Below are 17,148 nucleotides of genomic sequence, written 5' to 3'. Positions count from 1 at the left end.
AATATAATACAACAGTGGTGAATACCACAATATCAAAACTCCAAAACCGAGAACTTGGCTCCTCCCTCTGCATCTCGATCCTTGACTTCCTGACCCATAGTCCACAATCAGTAAGGTTAACAGGAAAACCTCCTCCACAATAGTCCACAATGCCAGGCCTCCCAAGGCTGCCTAGTTAGTCCCCTACTGTACTCCCTATGTACACATGACTGTGTGGCAAAATCTGGCTCCAACTCCATCTACAGGTTTGCTGATGACACAACTGGATGGCACGGTAGCACAGTGCATTGTTGCTTCACAGCTCCAGGATCCCAGGTTCGATTCCCAGCTTGGGTCACTGTCTGTGCGGAGTCTGCACATTCTCCCCGTATCAACGTGGGTTTCCTCCACGTGCTCTGGTTTCCTCCCACAAGTCCCGAATTCGGTGCCGAATTGGATATTCTAAATTCTCCCTCTGTGTACCCAAATAGGTGCCGGAATGTGGTGACTAGGGGCTTTTCACTGTAACTTCATGGCAGTGTAAGCCTACTTGTGACAATAAAGATTATTATTATTAGTGGATTGGATCTCGAACAACGATGAGTCAGAATACAGGAGAGAGATAGAGAACCAAGTGGAGCGGTGAAACGACAACAATCTCTCCCTCAATGTCAGCAAAACTAAGGTGTTGGTCATTGACATCAGGAAGCGAAGAAACCTACACACCCCTAACTGCATCAATGGTGCCAAAGTGGAGATGGTTGAGAGGTTAAAATTCCTAGGTGTGCACCAACATAAAAGTATGACTGGAACCTTACGTTTTTGCAACCATCTTCAGCTCGGATTGCTGAGTGGGGGATTTATCTTGTGCTCATCCTGAGGAACCAGCATCTCAGTTGCCAGTCTTCACTCAATTTGGTTCATTCCACGTGATATGAACATCCGAACAAAGGAATTAGGAGCAGCAGGAGTAGACCACTCTGCTGCCCGAGCCTGCTCCGCCATTCATTAAACCATGGCCATTCTAATTTTAACCTCGACTTCACATTGCTGCCTAGCCCCAATAACCTTTCACCCCCTTGTTTATCAGGAATATATCTACCTCTGCCTTGAAAGCATTCAAAGACTCTGCTTCCACTGCCTTTTGGGGAAGCGAGTTCCAAAGTTTCACAACCCTCTGAGAGAAAATAAAATTTTCATCATGTCCCGCGACCTTGTCTGGCAATGATTCTACAGAACTGCTGGTGACTTAACCAGAATGATGATTCATTGATGTACACGTGGTAAGGTCATGATCAGAATGCTATACAGACCAAGTTATCATAGAGTTATATTAGACTCTCCTGGAACTACCCTTCTGTGCGCCTGTCCTTGTGTATGTCTTACAACCTTCTGATGAGAGTCCGATGTCTCATGACCAATGTCTCAAGACCGCATGGTAGATCTGTATCGCCACCTGCTGGTTGGAGGTCGCACCACCAACTATATACAATATTGTCTCCAGGCATATCACCACAATCTCTGTCCTAAGTGTGCAACCACTCATTTTTAAACAGTTCTCAATTCTCCCCACAAGAGGAAGCATTCTCTCCACATCCATCCTGTCATGTCCCCTCAGGATCTTATATGTTTCAATCAAATAAACAAATAACATGAGGAGCTGGATACTGCAAAGGCTATGGGTCCTGCAAAGATCCCAACTATACCACTGATGACATGGGGTAAAGAACTAGCCATGCCCTAACTAAGCTCTTCCTGGTCAGCTGTAACACTGGCATCCACATGACAATGTAGAACATTGCCCACATACGCCCTGTCTACAGCGGGGAACACATTAAAACTGGTCAATTACCTGATGGAAGGTGTAATTGACAGTGCCAACAAGTGGAACCTTTTTGATGTATCTTTCATGGGTTGTGAGCATTTATTGCTCATCTCTAATTGCTCTGAAGAAAGTAGCGATGAGCTGCCTTTTTGAATGAATGCAGTCCATGTGGTTTTGGTATTTCCACAGTGCTGTTAGGAAGGGAAATTTCACAGCAGTAACATGCTCACCCTGCACAGTTTACAATCTACCACAGGCACTGGCTCCAGACTTCACAGCCTTGATCCAAACATGGACAAAAGAGCTGAATTAAAGAGTTGAAATAAGGTTGACATCAAGACAGCATTTGACCGAATGCGGCAGCAAGCAAGCCCTCGCAACACTGAAATCAATGGGAATCAGGGAGAAAATGCTCCACTGATTGGAGTCAAACTGAGCACAAAGGAAGATAGTTGTGGTTGTTGGAGACTAATCTTCTCAGTCCTAGGATAGCTTTGCAGGAATTCCTCAGGATGTGTCCTAGGCCCAATCCTCTTTAGCTGCTTTATCAAAAACCCTTGCTCCATCATAAGGAGATGTTTGCGATGATTCATTCCCAACTCCTTAAATACTGAAGCAGTTTTAGCCTGCATGCAGATGTCTTGAACAACATTCAGGCTTGGGCTGTGTATGCTAGGTGCCAATTGCACCTCACAAGTGCCAGGCAATTACTATCGCCAACAAAAGATAACCTGATGATCTCACTTCAGTGTTTAACGACATTGCCATCACTGAACCCCAACCATCAACATCCTGGGGTTACTATTGAGTAGAACCATAATTGGACCAGCCATATAAATACTATAGTTGCAAAATCAGGTCAGAGTCTGGGAATTCTACAGCGAGTAACTCACCTCATGACTCCCACAAACCGTGCCCATTATCTACAAGGCACAAGCATGACGGAATTCACTTGACTTGCCTGGACGACTGCAACTCCAACAACACTCAAGAAGCTTGACACCATCCTGGACAAAGCAACCCACTTGATTGGCTCCCCATCCACCACCTTAAACACATTGGGCGGGATTCTTCATCGGCTGACACAGAAATTGCGAACCGCGATTGGGCAGAGAATAGGTTTTGATGCCAAAATCGCGGCAGGTGCCAATTTGACGCCAAATCGCAATTCACTGTTGCCTCAAAAGCAACATCAATGGGTTCCAGACAGTACAGTAAACAGCGCCTGTATATCATTAGCGGGCCCGACCCGGTATTCTCCAGGGCCTCTGCGATTCTCTGCCTCCAATGGGCCGAGTTCCTGACAGCAAGGTTCACTTGTGCTTTTAAAAATCATCAAATCGGTGTCGTGGCTGATGAGGGAGAGAGAGGAGGTAGGGCACAGAGAGGCGTGACCGTGGGCTGCCGGGCCGGACACAGACCGGGCTGGCTTGGGGTGGGGTGGGGAGGGGAATGCCCTACCAGGGCCGGGGTGGGGTGGTGATGGGGGAACGGGCCATGTGGCCGGGGCGACCCCCCAATAGAACACAGACTGCCATAGCGTGGCCTGCAAGGCAGCCATCTTGCTGCACACCCCACTGACCACCCACCTTGACCCCTGGTTCTGCAGAGTGACACTGGCCGAATGGGGCCCCCACACCCCCACCCCCGCACCTCACCCTACGCCATACCACCCACCACCTAACTGGCCGCCACCCGCAGCTGGGGCATCAGGTGGGCCACCCAGGGCAACGCTCACTGTAGCCCCTATGGGGGTGCCGGGCGGCGGCCGCGAAGTGTACCTCTGGCAAGGGCAGTGCCAGCTGATCGTACCCCTGCCAACAGGGATGGGCGCCAGGGCCAGAGTCCCTACAGTGCAGGGCACCGACGGGCAAGGGATGTGGGGACGGGGGAGTGGGAGATGTGAGGGCAGAGCTCGCAGTGCCAACTGGGGCCACAGTGGACCTGATTGAGCACGGAGGTACGCACTGTGCTAACATGTCGGCCTTTCACCCCCTTTAGACAATGGATATTGGAATCCAACCAGCAATGATGACTTTCCTGCTAGATGCCACAGCCCTGGGGACTCCCTGCGGTTGTACCAGCTGACGCTGCTCGAGGAAGAGGAAGCTGCAGTAGCGGTGCGTGCAGCAGCGGAGCGTTCTGCAGTGGTGCGATCTGCAGTGGAGCGTGCAGCAGTGGAGCGTTCAGCAGTGGAGCATGCAGCAGTGGAGCATGCAGCAGCGGAGTATGCAGCTGTGGAGCATGCAGCAGCGGAGTATGCAGCAGCGGAGCGTTCTGCAGTGGAGCGTGCAGCAGTGGTGCGTGCAGCAGCGGAGCATGCAGCAGTGGAGTGTGCAGCAGTGGAGCATGCAGCAGCGTAGTATGCAGCAATGGAGCGTTCAGCAGTGGAGCGTGCAGCAGCGGAGCGTTCTGCAGTGGAGCGTGCAGCAGCGGAGAATGCAGCAGCAGAGCATTCTGCAGTGGTGCGTGCAGCAGCGGAGTGTGCAGCAGTGGAGCGTGCAGCAGTGGAGCGTGCAACATCGGAGTATGCAGCAGCGGAGTGTGCAGCAGTGGAGAGTGCAGCATCGGAGTATGCAGCAATGGAGCGTTCAGCAGTGGAGCGTGCAGCAGTGGAGCGTGCAGCAGCGGAGTGTGCAGCAGTGGAGCGTGCAGCAGCGGAGCGTGCAGCAGCGGAGTGTGCAGCAGTGGAGCGTGCAGCAGCGGAGCGTGCAGCAGCAGAATATGCAGCAGTGGAGCGTGCAGCAATGGAGCATGCAGCAGCGGAGCGTGCAGCAGTGGAGGGTGCAGCAGTGGAGTGTGCAGCAGTGGAGCGTGCAGCAGCGGAGCGTGCAGCAGCGGAGTGTGCAGCAGTGGAGTGTGCAGCACTGGAGTGTGTAGCAGTGGAGCATGCAGCAGCGGAGCTTGCAGCAGCGGAGTGTGCAGCAGTGGAGTGTGCAGCAGCGGAGCATGCAGCAACAGAGTATGCAGCAGTGGAGCGTGCAGCAGTGGAGCGTGCAGCAGCGGAGCGTGCAGCAGTGGAGCGTGCAGCAGTGGAGTGTGCAGCAGTGGAGTGTGCAGCAGCGGAGTATGCAGCAGTGGAGCATGCAGCAGCGGAGTATGCAGCAGCGGAGCGTTCTGCAGTGGAGCGTGCAGCAGTGGTGCATGCAGCAGCGGAGCATGCAGCAGCGGAGTGTGCAGCAGTGGAGCATGCAGCAGCGGAGTATGCAGCAATGGAGCGTTCAGCAGTGGAGCGTGCAGCAGCGGAGCGTTCTGCAGTGGAGCATGCAGCAGCGGAGTGTGCAGCAGTGGAGCATGCAGCAGTGGAGCGTGCAGCATCGGAGTATGCAGCAGCGGAGTGTGCAGCAGTGGAGCGTGCAGCATCGGAGTATGCAGCAATGGAGCGTTCAGCAGTGGAGCGTGCAGCAGTGGAGCGTGCAGCAGTGGAGCGTGCAGCAGCGGAGCGTGCAGCAGCAGAATATGCAGCAGTGGAGCGTGCAGCAGCGGAGCGAGCAGCAGTGGAGGGTGCAGCAGTGGAGTGTGCAGCAGTGGAGCGTGCAGCAGTGGAGCGTGCAGCAGCGGAGCGTGCAGCAGCGGAGTGTGCAGCAGTGGAGTGTGCAGCAGTAGAGTGTGTAGCAGTGGAGCATGCAGCAGCGGAGCTTGCAGCAGCGGAGTGTGCAGCAGTGGAGTGTGCAGCAGCGGAGCGTGCAGCAGCGGAGCATGCAGCAGTGGAGTGTGCAGCAGTGGAGTGTGCAGCAGTGGAGCGTGCAGCAGCGAAGTATGCAGCAACGGAGCATGCAGCAATGGAGCATGCAGCAGCGGAGTATGCAGCAATGGAGCGTGCAGCAGTGGAGCATGCAGCAGCGGAGTATGCAGCAGCGGAGCCTGCCCCAGAGGAACAGGAGGCAGCAACCAGAATGGAGATATGGCTGCCCAACAGGTCGAAGGGAAGGTGCAAAGGAGGCGCCGCATGAGGCCTCGTGTGTACCTGCACCTCATATCATTCGAGGACCTGCCGGATTGGGCATGCCCTCGACGACTCCGGCTGAGCAGGGAGACAGTGCGACACATCTGCCAGATCATGGCGCATCTGGCATCGCGGGGGAATGGGGGAGGATACCCGCTACCGGTGGCCTGAAATGTAATGCCACGGGGTCCTCCCAGGTGCCAAGTGGGGACCTGTCCAGAACTCAGAGCTCGGTGCACAAGTGCATCCGTGCCTCATGGAGACTCTATCTGCCCAGTCAGCACAGTACATCAATTTCAATGTGGACTGAGACCACCAGGATGCCTGAGTAGCGGGGTTCACTGCTATCGACGAGATGCCCGGGTCCAGGGGGTGATCGACTGGATGCATGTCCCCTACGAGCACCTGCACATGACAGACCGCTCTGCACAAACCGAAGGGAGTTCCACTCGATAAACGTGCAGCTAATACATGACCATAAGATGCTCATCATACACGTCTGTGTCTGGTACCCGGGCAGAGTGCACGCACCTTCATCCTGGCACACTCGACATGCTGAATTCTTTCTCAGTCCAGAATGCAACTTGCCTCAATAACTGTCATCTCCATGGATCTCAGATTCCGAACCCTTTTTCACTCCTGAAAAGTAAAGTTTTCTTTGTTTTGAAAATGGCTTAGCAACTTTTAATAGAAATTAAATTATCGAGTTGGACTAGTGCCTTGCTTATCCCACTTGGTGGCACTATAGGTCTGAAAAAAAATGATTGTCATGAGAATAACTATTGTCTGTTCAAATTAGGTTAAGGCATTCATAAAGTTCATCTGAAATTTGGTAGTTTGAGCTGAGACACGTCTGAGATTTTGCATTTGGTTTCGAGAAGTAAAGATAAAAACCCTTTGCCAAATGTTCCCCGAGGAAAAACCATTGAACACCAGGTCAGACTTGGCTAGCATGTTTACTGGAAACATGGGAGTGAGGGACTTACAGCAACACTTAATAAGTCTGGTGGTGGTTATAATAATAATAATCTTTATTAGTGTCACAAGTAGGCTTACATCACTGCAATGAAGTTACTGTGAAATTCATTTGCAAATTTTGTGGCATACACTTAATTAAATAGATTCCTAGGCGTATAACTCCAACAAACCACAACTCTTTGAACAGGGAAAGCAGCAATCAAAGAAAGCCAAGTGGGTACATATATAAAACGCCCACAGATATACGAAAAACAATCAAAAATGAGCAGTCATCAAAAGTTGCCAACTAAAAAAGATGGCGGGCCAAGGAGATAGCTTCAAATTTGTGTCACTTCAGCTCCCACCTTAGACTTTCACTAAGCTAAGAAATTTTGTACCAGTGAAGCAGTAGGTGCATGGTAGCACACGTGACAGTTCGTCACATTTCAGACATCGCTGCTCAGATATCCCACTTCAGCATCGCACCTTGCCGACATTTTTGTTTGTGTGACAATAGGGTTCTGTAAAGTAGGAACATTATGTCCAAAGAAAAATGGGGGAGAAAAAAAGCAAATGTGAAAAAAAATGTGACACAAACATCGCGGTAAATTGACAATAAACCGATCTAATCCAATTCAATCGATTATTTTAAAAACTGAACCGATAAAATCAATCTATGTTTTGTTTGAAGTCCTTTCTGCAACTCTGAGGAAATAATACATATTTACAACATTTGAGAACATAACCAAACTTATTATGTAATGCCATATCCTGTATACACTGGCTGGGATTCTCCGAAATCCCGGCCAAGTGTTGATGCCGGCGGAAACACCGGAGTGGTGTACGCCGGCATCAACGGGCCTCCTGGCCCAATTATTCTCCGGATTTCAGGGGGCTAGAACGGCACTGGAGCGCTGTGCATTGCTCCGGCCCTGAAAGCCGCCCCTCCACAGCCGGCGCGGGTCCGTGCATGCGCGCGACCGCCGTCTCCGTGCCGGCACATGTGCGTAGTTGCCATCTCCACGCCAGCCCCCACGCAACATGGCAGAGCCCTACAGGGGCCCGGCGTCTGGGAACATAGGCCCTCCCCGGAATGAGCGCACCCGCCGATTGGTAGCCCCCGATCATGGGCCTGGCCACCGTGGGGGCCCCGCCCGGAGTCGGATCCCCCCGCCCCCCCAACAGGACGGCCCCCAGAATGCCGAGGGTCCGCCGGGTGGGACCATATGTGAACCACGGCAGCAGGACTCGGCGGGCACTCGGCCCGTCCAGTGCGGAGAATCGCTGCGGGCCCGCTTTCAGACAATCGGCGGCCCGGCATCGGAGCGGCGTGGCAGGATTCCCGCGCACCCCCGGCGATTCTCCGACCTGCCGCGGGCTCGGAGAAACCCGGCCAACGTGCCTCAACAATAGGTTTGAGTTGTGACAAAATAATAAAAACTGAGGGCCAGTGAGCATCAGTGAGGGCCAGTGATCAGCAGTGAGGGCCAGTGAGCAGCAGTGAGGGCCAGTGAGGGCCAGTGAGCAGCAGTGAGGGCCAGTGAGTATCAGTGAGGGCCAGTGAGGGCCAGTGAGCAGCAGTGAGGGCCAGTGAGCAGCAGTGAGGGCCAGTGAGCAGCAGTGAGGGCCAGTGAGCATCAGTGAGGGCCAGTGAGGGCCAGTGAGCAGCAGTGAGGGCCAGTGAGGGCCAGTGAGCAGCAGTGAGGGCCAGTGAGCAGCAGTGAGGGCCAGTGAGGGCCAGTGAGCAGCAGTGAGGGCCAGTGAGCATCAGTGAGGGCCAGTGAGGGCCAGTGAGCAGCAGTGAGGGCCATTGAGCAGCAGTGAGGGCCAGTGAGCAGCAGTGAGGGCCAGTGAGCAGCAGTGAGGGCCAGTGAGCAGCAGTGAGGGCCAGTGAGCAGCAGTGAGGGCCAGTGAGCAGCAGTGAGGGCCAGTGAGCAGCAGTGAGGGCCAGTGATCAGCAGTGAGGGCCAGTGAGCAGCAGTGAGGGCCAGTGATCAGCAGTGAGGGCCAGTGAGCAGCAGTGAGGGCCAGTGAGCAGCAGTGAGGGCCAGTGATCAGCAGTGAGGGCCAGTGAGCAGCAGTGAGGGCCAGTGAGCAGCAGTGAGGGCCAGTGAGCAGCAGTGAGGGCCAGTGATCAGCAGTGAGGGCCAGTGATCAGCAGTGAGGGCCAGTGAGCAGCAGTGAGGGCCAGTGATCAGCAGTGAGGGCCAGTGATCAGCAGTGAGGGCCAGTGTGCAGCAGTGAGGGCCAGTGAGCAGCAGTGAGGGCCAGTGAGCAGCAGTGAGGGCCAGTGAGCAGCAGTGAGGGCCAGTGAGCAGCAGTGAGGGCCAGTGAGCAGCAGTGAGGGCCAGTGATCAGCAGTGAGGGCCAGTGAGCAGCAGTGAGGGCCAGTGAGCAGCAGTGAGGGCCAGTGAGCAGCAGTGAGGGCCAGTGAGCAGCAGTGAGGGCCAGTGAGCAGCAGTGAGGGCCAGTGATCAGCAGTGAGGGCCAGTGAGCAGCAGTGAGGGCCAGTGATCAGCAGTGAGGGCCAGTGATCAGCAGTGAGGGCCAGTGATCAGCAGTGAGGGCCAGTGATCAGTAGTGAGGGCCAGTGATCAGCAGTGAGGGCCAGTGAGCAGCAGTGAGGGCCAGTGGTCAGCAGTGAGGGCCAGTGATCAGCAGTGAGGGCCTGTGAGCAGCAGTGAGGGCCAGTGATCAGCAGTGAGGGCCAGTGATCAGCAGTGAGGGCCTGTGAGCAGCAGTGAGGGCCTGTGAGCAGCAGTGAGGGCCAGTGAGCATCAGTGAGGGCCAGTGAGGGCCAGTGAGCAGCAGTGAGGGCCATTGAGCAGCAGTGAGGGCCAGTGAGCAGCAGTGAGGGCCAGTGGTCAGCAGTGAGGGCCAGTGATCAGCAGTGAGGGCCTGTGAGCAGCAGTGAGGGCCAGTGATCAGCAGTGAGGGCCAGTGATCAGCAGTGAGGGCCTGTGAGCAGCAGTGAGGGCCTGTGAGCAGCAGTGAGGGCCAGTGAGCAGCAGTGAGGGCCAGTGATCAGCAGTGAGGGCCTGTGAGCAGCAGTGAGGGCCAGTGATCAGCAGTAAGGGCCAGTGAGCAGCAGCAAAATGCATAAACCATTTTCAGTTTTAAAAATTGATTTTGAAAAATGTTTTAAAATGTCCAGGAAATATTCCTGTAATAACAACCGCTTAACTCAATTTTGTAATTTGAAGAAGGTTTTTTAAAATCACCACAATGTGTGTGTGAGCGGAAAACAAAGATTGGCCACACCAGTCAGTTTGGGATTTCTGAGAGCTGCAGACTGAACACCAATTGGACAGCCCTGGGAAATGGGCACGGTACAACACTGGCGGATTCCATTCACCCCCAGGAACAGCCATATCCCCCTGTGAGGCAGTCCAGCACAGCCCCATCACCCCTATTAAGGTCTCTCAGGGCTGTCCCGCCCTTCTGGGCCAGTTGACCTCCTCCAGCTTTCTGCCCTTCAGCAGATTTCTGTTTATTGGTCTCGGATTCATATCTTTCACTGTCTAAAACCTGGCTGCTATGCAGCCAAATAGTTTCCAAGGAGGAAATCGATTGCTGCTACTGGTAGCTTAGGGGCCCTGTAACAAGGTCACACTCTAGGTGTACCCGATAGAGAGTTGCAAACACAGATCCTCCTCCTACTCCACTGATCAGGGCTTTGGCCTTCAGGGAGGTCTCATGGGGCTAGGTTTAAGATTCCCTCTAATGTAAAGGACTGGTTTGCCCCTGTGTCCCAGAGCAGTACTATGGACTTGCAGATATTTCAGGACAGGTAGGTGGGATGGGACAAAAGTCTGGAAGATCTCTGGGAGCTTGTACGTCTCAGACACATATAGTGCCATGCCCTCCAAACGGTACAATTTGGCTCTTCCAGCTCTTCTGCACTACTCATTGGGGTGTTCTTTAGGGAATATTTGTGTGAATCCCTATTCGGCCAACTGGCTTGCCTCGCAATCTCCAGCATTCGTGTCTGAAATGGCCTACCTTGTTTCAATGAGAATACACTGGCCTCTGGGAATCTTCCTTTTGGGCTGTGAGCTGGGGGGAGAGGTGAGTGGGGGGCTTCTCTTGCCCTTTTTTGGGTTGTCTTTCCAGGGTGCCAGCCTTTTCCTATCTGGATCGCCCTGTTCATCTTCCCAATGCTCCTGGCCATAGTTTGGAAAGGGTCTGTTGGAGTTTACAGGTCAGTGGGTGAGGTTATGGCCACCTGCTGTGACTGCTGCACCCCTGGCCGTGAGGATTCTCTGTCCCTCTGGGTGAATTCACAGGTTGGTGGGGAGGCAATTTTTGAATTCCTCCAAAACTACCAGCTTACGCAACCCCTCACAGGAGTGTGGGATTTTCAGGGCTCTTATCCATCAGTCGAACTCAATTTGTTTTCGCTGTTCAAACATAGAACATAGAACTGTACAGCACAGTACAGGCCCTTCGGCCCACGATATTGTGCCGAACTAGTCTGAAACTAAGATCAAATCAACCTACTCCCAATCATTCTAGTGCACTCTATATGCCTATCCAATAACCGCTTGAAAGTTCCTAAAGGGTCCGACTCCACTACCATAGCTGGGAATGCGTTGCACGCCCAACCACTCTCTGAGTAAAGAACCTACCTCTGACATCCCTCCTATATCTCCCACCATGAACCTTATAGTTATGCCCCCTTGTAACAGCTACATCCACCCGAGGAAAAAGTCGCTGAACGTCCACTCTATCCCTCTCATCATCTTATACACCTCAATGAAGTCACCTCTCATCCTCCTTCGCTTCAATGAGAAAAGCCCTAGCTCCCTCAACTTTTCCTCATAAGACCTACCCTCCAATCCAGGCAGCATCCTGGTAAATCTCCTTTGCACCCTTTCCAATGCTTCCACATCCTTCCTATAATGAGGTGACCAGAACTGCACACAATACTCCAAATGTGGTCTAACCAAGGTCTTGTACGGTTGCAGCAGGACCTCATGCCTCTTAAACTCAATGCCCCTGTTAATAAATGCTAACACACCATAGGCTTTCTTCACGGCTCTATCCACTTAGGTGGCAAGTTTCAGAGATCTATGGACATGAACTCCGAGATCTCTCTCCTCCTCCACATTCTTCAGAACCCTGCCGTTTCCCTGTAATCTGCATTCAAATTTGTCCTACCAAAATGAATCACCTCGCACTTATCAGTGTTAAACTCCATCTGCCACTTTTCAGCCCAGCTCTGCATCCTATCAATGTCTCTTTGCAGCCTACAACGGCCCTCCACATTATCCACTACTCCACCAATCTTGGTGTCGTCAGCAAATTTACTAACCCAACCTTCAATCCATCATCCAAGTCATTGATAAAAATCACAAATAGCAGAGGACCCAGCACTGATCCCTGTGGTACACCACTGGTGACTGGGCTCCAGGATGAAAATTTACCATCTACCACCACCCTCTGTCTTCTATGTGATAGCCAGTTACTGATCCAATTGGCCAAATTTTCCTCTATGCCATGCCTCCTTACTTTCTGCATGAGCCGACCATGGGGCACCTTATCAAACGCCTTACTAAAATCCATGTATACGACATCAACTGCTCTACCTTCATCTGTGTACTTAGTTACCTCCTCAAAGAATTCAATCAAACTTGTGAGGCAAGACTTACCCCTCACAAATCCGTGCTGACTATCCTGGATTAAGCTGTATCTTTCCAAATGATCATAAACTGTTTGATAAAAGCAAATTACTGCGGATGTGGGATCTGAAACAAAAGCAGAAAATGCCGGACAATCTCAGCAGTGCCTGTCAGACACGCAGATATTGTCCAGCATTTTCTGATGTAGAGTTGGCTCCTCACGAGTGTTCTGGATTTGCAATTTGAACTGTATCTCGCTAGCCAGAGCTTTACATTGATCTGTGCTGAGGGTCTCCAAACGTTCCTCACTTAAATTCTCTTGCTGACTAAACATTTGGGCATCGGATGTTGCCACTTTCTGAGTGTTAGCACAAGGAATGTGCTGTGGTTACTTAATTGTCTTAATATTAGTCCCAGCAACCGAGTTTCCTCTTTTGATTTCCAAATGACTCTTTTATCTGTAATTTGACTTGTCTCTTAACTTGGACTCCAGTCAATTTCAAATTGGGTTTTCCCAGATAGTGCTTTTAATTTCTGTTACGGACAGGAGGGGAATTAATTTTAACAACTCTGATTTCTCCTCTTATTACTCCTCCGTTAACCGGAAAAGTGTTTTTGACTTTTGATTTCCCCCTTAATAAATGGTGTTGTATTTCCCCCTACCCTCAAATTTGGAGTGCTCCAATCCTCTACAAATAACTTGCACAGCTGACACGAAAGAAGGCACAAAATTCTCTGCCGCCGGTAGTGGGGTTCCCGATACGACAGAGAATCGGGATGTTGGGGAAAAATTGGGATCGGCGCATGTTTCTGATGTTCTAGCCCCCTACTGGCGGCGGGATCAGGGTTCTTGCCTGCGCACCAGCTTGAGGATGCACTTAGCGGGCCGGGCACCATGGGCGAAATCGCGTTCGGCGACGGGGCGGAGAATCTGTTTTGGTGCCAAAACCGGGAGTGGCGCCGGTTTTTAATTTTCCGCACCTCGGAAATCGCCGCCGAGGATCTACCATGCCGGACCATTGCTTGAGGTTCGCCCCGCAATGCTCCGGTGCCGATCGGCCGAATTCCCGATGGCGTGGGACTCGTGTGGTCCCACCGTCCGGTATCCTCTCGTGGCGGCTGCGGACTCAGTCCGGGGTCACCACGGTGTAGGGAGGGCAGGGGGTCCTCATTCGGGGCTGGGGGCAATGTGGGTGCGCAAGCAGCCGATGCGGGGCATTATTTTGCCGGTCCAGGTCCGCGGCTGAGTCCGCCATGCAGCATAGTGCAGCCGCTGCAGGCCGCCGGTGTGCGCATGCGCGGCCTCTGACCCGGAAGTGCGGGGGGCCATATCGGCAGGTGGACCTGCGAGCTGTACGATGGCTCTCTGCTAAGACGGTGAATCTGCGGCCTTTTGACGGCAGATTTCCTGGCGTAAAAGACCAGTTTTCATGATGGTGTGGGGACTTTGTCCCAAAAATGGAGAATCCAGCCCCATATTCCCCACAGAAACCACTAAATAAAGAGACTCCCCAGAGACCCCCCAAATAGGGAACCCCCCCAGAAAAGAGACCCCTGTCAGGAAGCTAGAAAGCAGTCCAGACAGAGGCAGTGAAATAAATTACTGTTGTAACACTCACCTGGTCAATACACTTGCAGGCTCAGACACAGGAAGCACCAGGTGTCAATTCCTGGAACGAGAATGCAACCAGCTGTGTTTAAACCCCTCAGATCCTTGAGTTGTAAGCCATTCATTCAGTTCCCTTAGAGGGCTGTGATTGACAGCTTCCACACGCACACAGCTCTCAGCCTTGCTTCATTCATCTTCCTTCATGGTTGGGTAACTCTGAAGTGCAATTGGGGCCCCCTGAGTGGTTGGGCTCTGGCAGGGTGGTACCCTGGCACCCCCTGATGCCACCTTGGCACTGCAGGCCTGATGCCCAGGTGCTGCCAGGATGCCCAGGTGGCACTGCCAACCTGGCAGGGGCACTGCCAAGGTGGCATTGTGCTGGGGATCGGGCCTGAGGGTGCCCTGCCCATGCAGGGGGCTTAAGGAGTCCTTATAGGTGAACTGGGGTGTTGGTGGGGTGTCCGGAGGCTGCTGTGGGAGGGGGGGGGTGCTCAGGGATTAGGGTGCCACAAGATCTCTCCCTGCACTGGTGAGCGGAGCTTGTTAGTGCAGAAAATGGGACTAAGTGTGGCCTTGGAGCGGCGTTCCTCGCTGGGGCCCTGAAATGAAGTAGGGGTCTGTTTAATACAGCTCGACACAAGACTCTGTTTAACTTCCATTAAACTCCCAATGTCAATGTGAATCGGTACCATTGAGATCTGCATGCTTTGAAGACTAAGTATGCAATGTAGAACCAATTGTGGAGCGATATTAAACTGGAGATCCTCAAGAGGGCAGAATTAGAACAGTGTAGATACCTTGAAGGGTTGTCGGGCTGGAGGAGATTACAGCGGTACGGAGGAGTATGAACATGAAGGGATTGGAAAGCAAGGTCACGCAGCATTTCAAAGATCATTCTAACTAGTGCATCCATGTTTGGGAGCAACTACAAAAGCTTTGAAGTCAGGACAGAATCTGTCAGTACCAGCTAACACTGCCTGCAGCACTTAGAACAACTTTAAAGAGCTCCAGCAAACAAGAAACTCCTTTTACAAAAATAGTAACAAACAGTAGAAATCAATTAGCAATTATAGTGGTAAACATTCGATGATTGTACCTTTAAGTCATACTGCTGAGCAGGGTTCTTCCTCCTGCGGAATGCAAGGTTAAGAGAGGGCATCAGCTGGTGCGCTGATCTCCAAAGTGGCAACTCTGCCATCAAATCAGTGTTAAAACGATACATTGATTGACAGCATAATCTAAATACTCTGCATACTTCTGATGGACTGAAATGCACATACACGAACACACTCACTAATATGGGGCGCGATTTAATGGAAAAGTTTCTAAGTGTAGTAGTGAGCGGGAAATAGCGCGAGCTCCGCGACACTCAGTCTGGCGAGGTCATCATTATGATAAAATGTGAATTTACCCTCTTAACGAGGCCCCATGGGATTCACGCTGCAAATCATGGTTCACCGGCTGATTCGCCCGGGACCACGCTTGCCGGCACTTAAACCGTTCCTGCACAGCCAATCCCACACAGCTCACATGAAAATGAAATGAAAATCGCTTATTGTCACAAGTAGGCTTCAAATGAAGTTACTGTGAAAAGCCCCTAGTCGCCACATTCCGGCGCCTGTTCAGGGAGGCTGGTATGGGAATTGAACCGTGCTGCTGGCCTGTCTTGGCCTGCTTTAAAAGCCAGCGATTTAGCCCTGTGCTAAACCAGCCCCCTTGCTGACATCCATGCCGCCATGGAGGCCAGCCTGGGACAACTGTTGGATGCGGGCGAGGCCTGATGGCATGCCCTGTTCCCCCAAGGGTCCAGAAAGGTCAGCCACGGGGCAGCCAATGCCGCCTGGGAGCAAGTGGCAGTGGCCGTCAGCTCGGGGGGTGAGAGCAGGAGGACTGGCACCCAGTACTGCAAGAAGGTCAACGACCTCCACCGGGGCACTTGGGTGAGCACCCCAAACCACCCCTGCCCTGCAACATACCCTCCCCCCCAACCCCCCCCCCATACTCCCCATCCCCCAAAAGGCCCATCCCCCAAGCTCCCTCCTACAACCCCCAAGCTCCCCACTCACCCGCGAGTAATCACGTGTGTGCTTAACGATGCCCTCTCTGTGTCCCCGCAGGAGAAGTTGGGCCACAACCGATGGGAGCAGAGTGGCGAGGCGCCAGATAGGTGGCGGCAGGAATGCCCAGACAAGCTAGCAGTCAGAAGTGTGCCGGATCCCAGGGCCAAGCTGGGTCCCAATCAGATGCCGAGCCTCTGGACCAGGATTACCCGGAGTTGATGCATAGGGTACAGCCATGATATTCAGAGGGGGGTATCAGCAAACGTCCAGCATGTCCATAGTCGATTGGAGGAGTCCCAAAGGCTACGAGTGCAAGAGATGGCGCCGGCAATGCATGGCACAGAGGCCAACACGGCTAGGATGGTGACTGCAGTGGAGAACCTGGTGCATGACATCAGCAGCATTGCTGGAGCTGTTCATGGTGAGGCTCAGTTGGTGACGGCCATGGCTGAGGGCCTCGGTAGAACGTCCGACTCGCTGGGGGACGTCACCTGCCAGTACTTAGCGGACCTTGATGAGGCGCTGCGGGACATGCCCCAGTCTCAGATGGGAATAGCCCAGGTGCTGTGTGAAGTGTTGGGTGCACTGAGGTACAGACGAACCAACACGGTTGCGATTGGTACAACGCAGTTTTATTCCATTTAACTATTTATACATCAGACTTGGTACTCAGCACGTTGTGACTGTGTGAGTGTCTTGCTATGAGGTCCTGGCCCTGTACTGTCTCCAGGTGGACAGCCTAGGAAGTGTCGTGTTTCTTGTTTTATACCGTGTCTGCTCTTGCCTGTGATTGGCTGTCGTGTTATGTGTGCTAATTGGTCCATTGGTCTGTCTATCATTATGTATGTGTTATGATGTATGTTTGAATATCATGACACTGTGGAACTTGTTTCCAGTTGCAGGTGGGCATTGCAGACGCACTGCACAGCATGGCCTAGTCACTGAGGAGCATCGCTGAGGGGGTTAACACCATGCTGCAGACATTGGGGAGCCATCAGAGCTGGCAGAGCCAGATGACACAGGGGCAGCTGGGGTTCGAACCGCCTCCGTCCCAAGGTGAACCCCAGGGCCCTAAAGGCACCAATCGGCCTGGATGGAAACCCAGATCCATCCTACGGAGTGGCGACAGTGGCCACCAGCTCCCCCGAGTT

At 52.8% G+C, this 17,148-nt stretch overlaps 1 long non-coding RNA gene across 1 annotated transcript; it reads right to left on the bottom strand.

Moving 5' to 3' along the window:
- Positions 1-6,806: 6,806 nt before the first annotated feature.
- On the bottom strand, positions 6,807-15,177 carry LOC140385995 (uncharacterized). Its single transcript, XR_011933516.1, has 3 exons — positions 15,034-15,177; positions 13,948-13,998; positions 6,807-7,228 (listed from the first exon to the last, which is right to left on the bottom strand). It is a non-coding gene; the product is annotated as an uncharacterized lncRNA (long non-coding RNA).
- Between the last annotated feature and the right edge of the window lie 1,971 nt (positions 15,178-17,148).

The sequence above is a fragment of the Scyliorhinus torazame genome, chromosome 11 (genome assembly GCF_047496885.1).
Source record: "Scyliorhinus torazame isolate Kashiwa2021f chromosome 11, sScyTor2.1, whole genome shotgun sequence".
NCBI lineage: Eukaryota > Metazoa > Chordata > Chondrichthyes > Carcharhiniformes > Scyliorhinidae > Scyliorhinus > Scyliorhinus torazame.
This window is presented reverse-complemented; position numbering and strand designations above follow the sequence as displayed.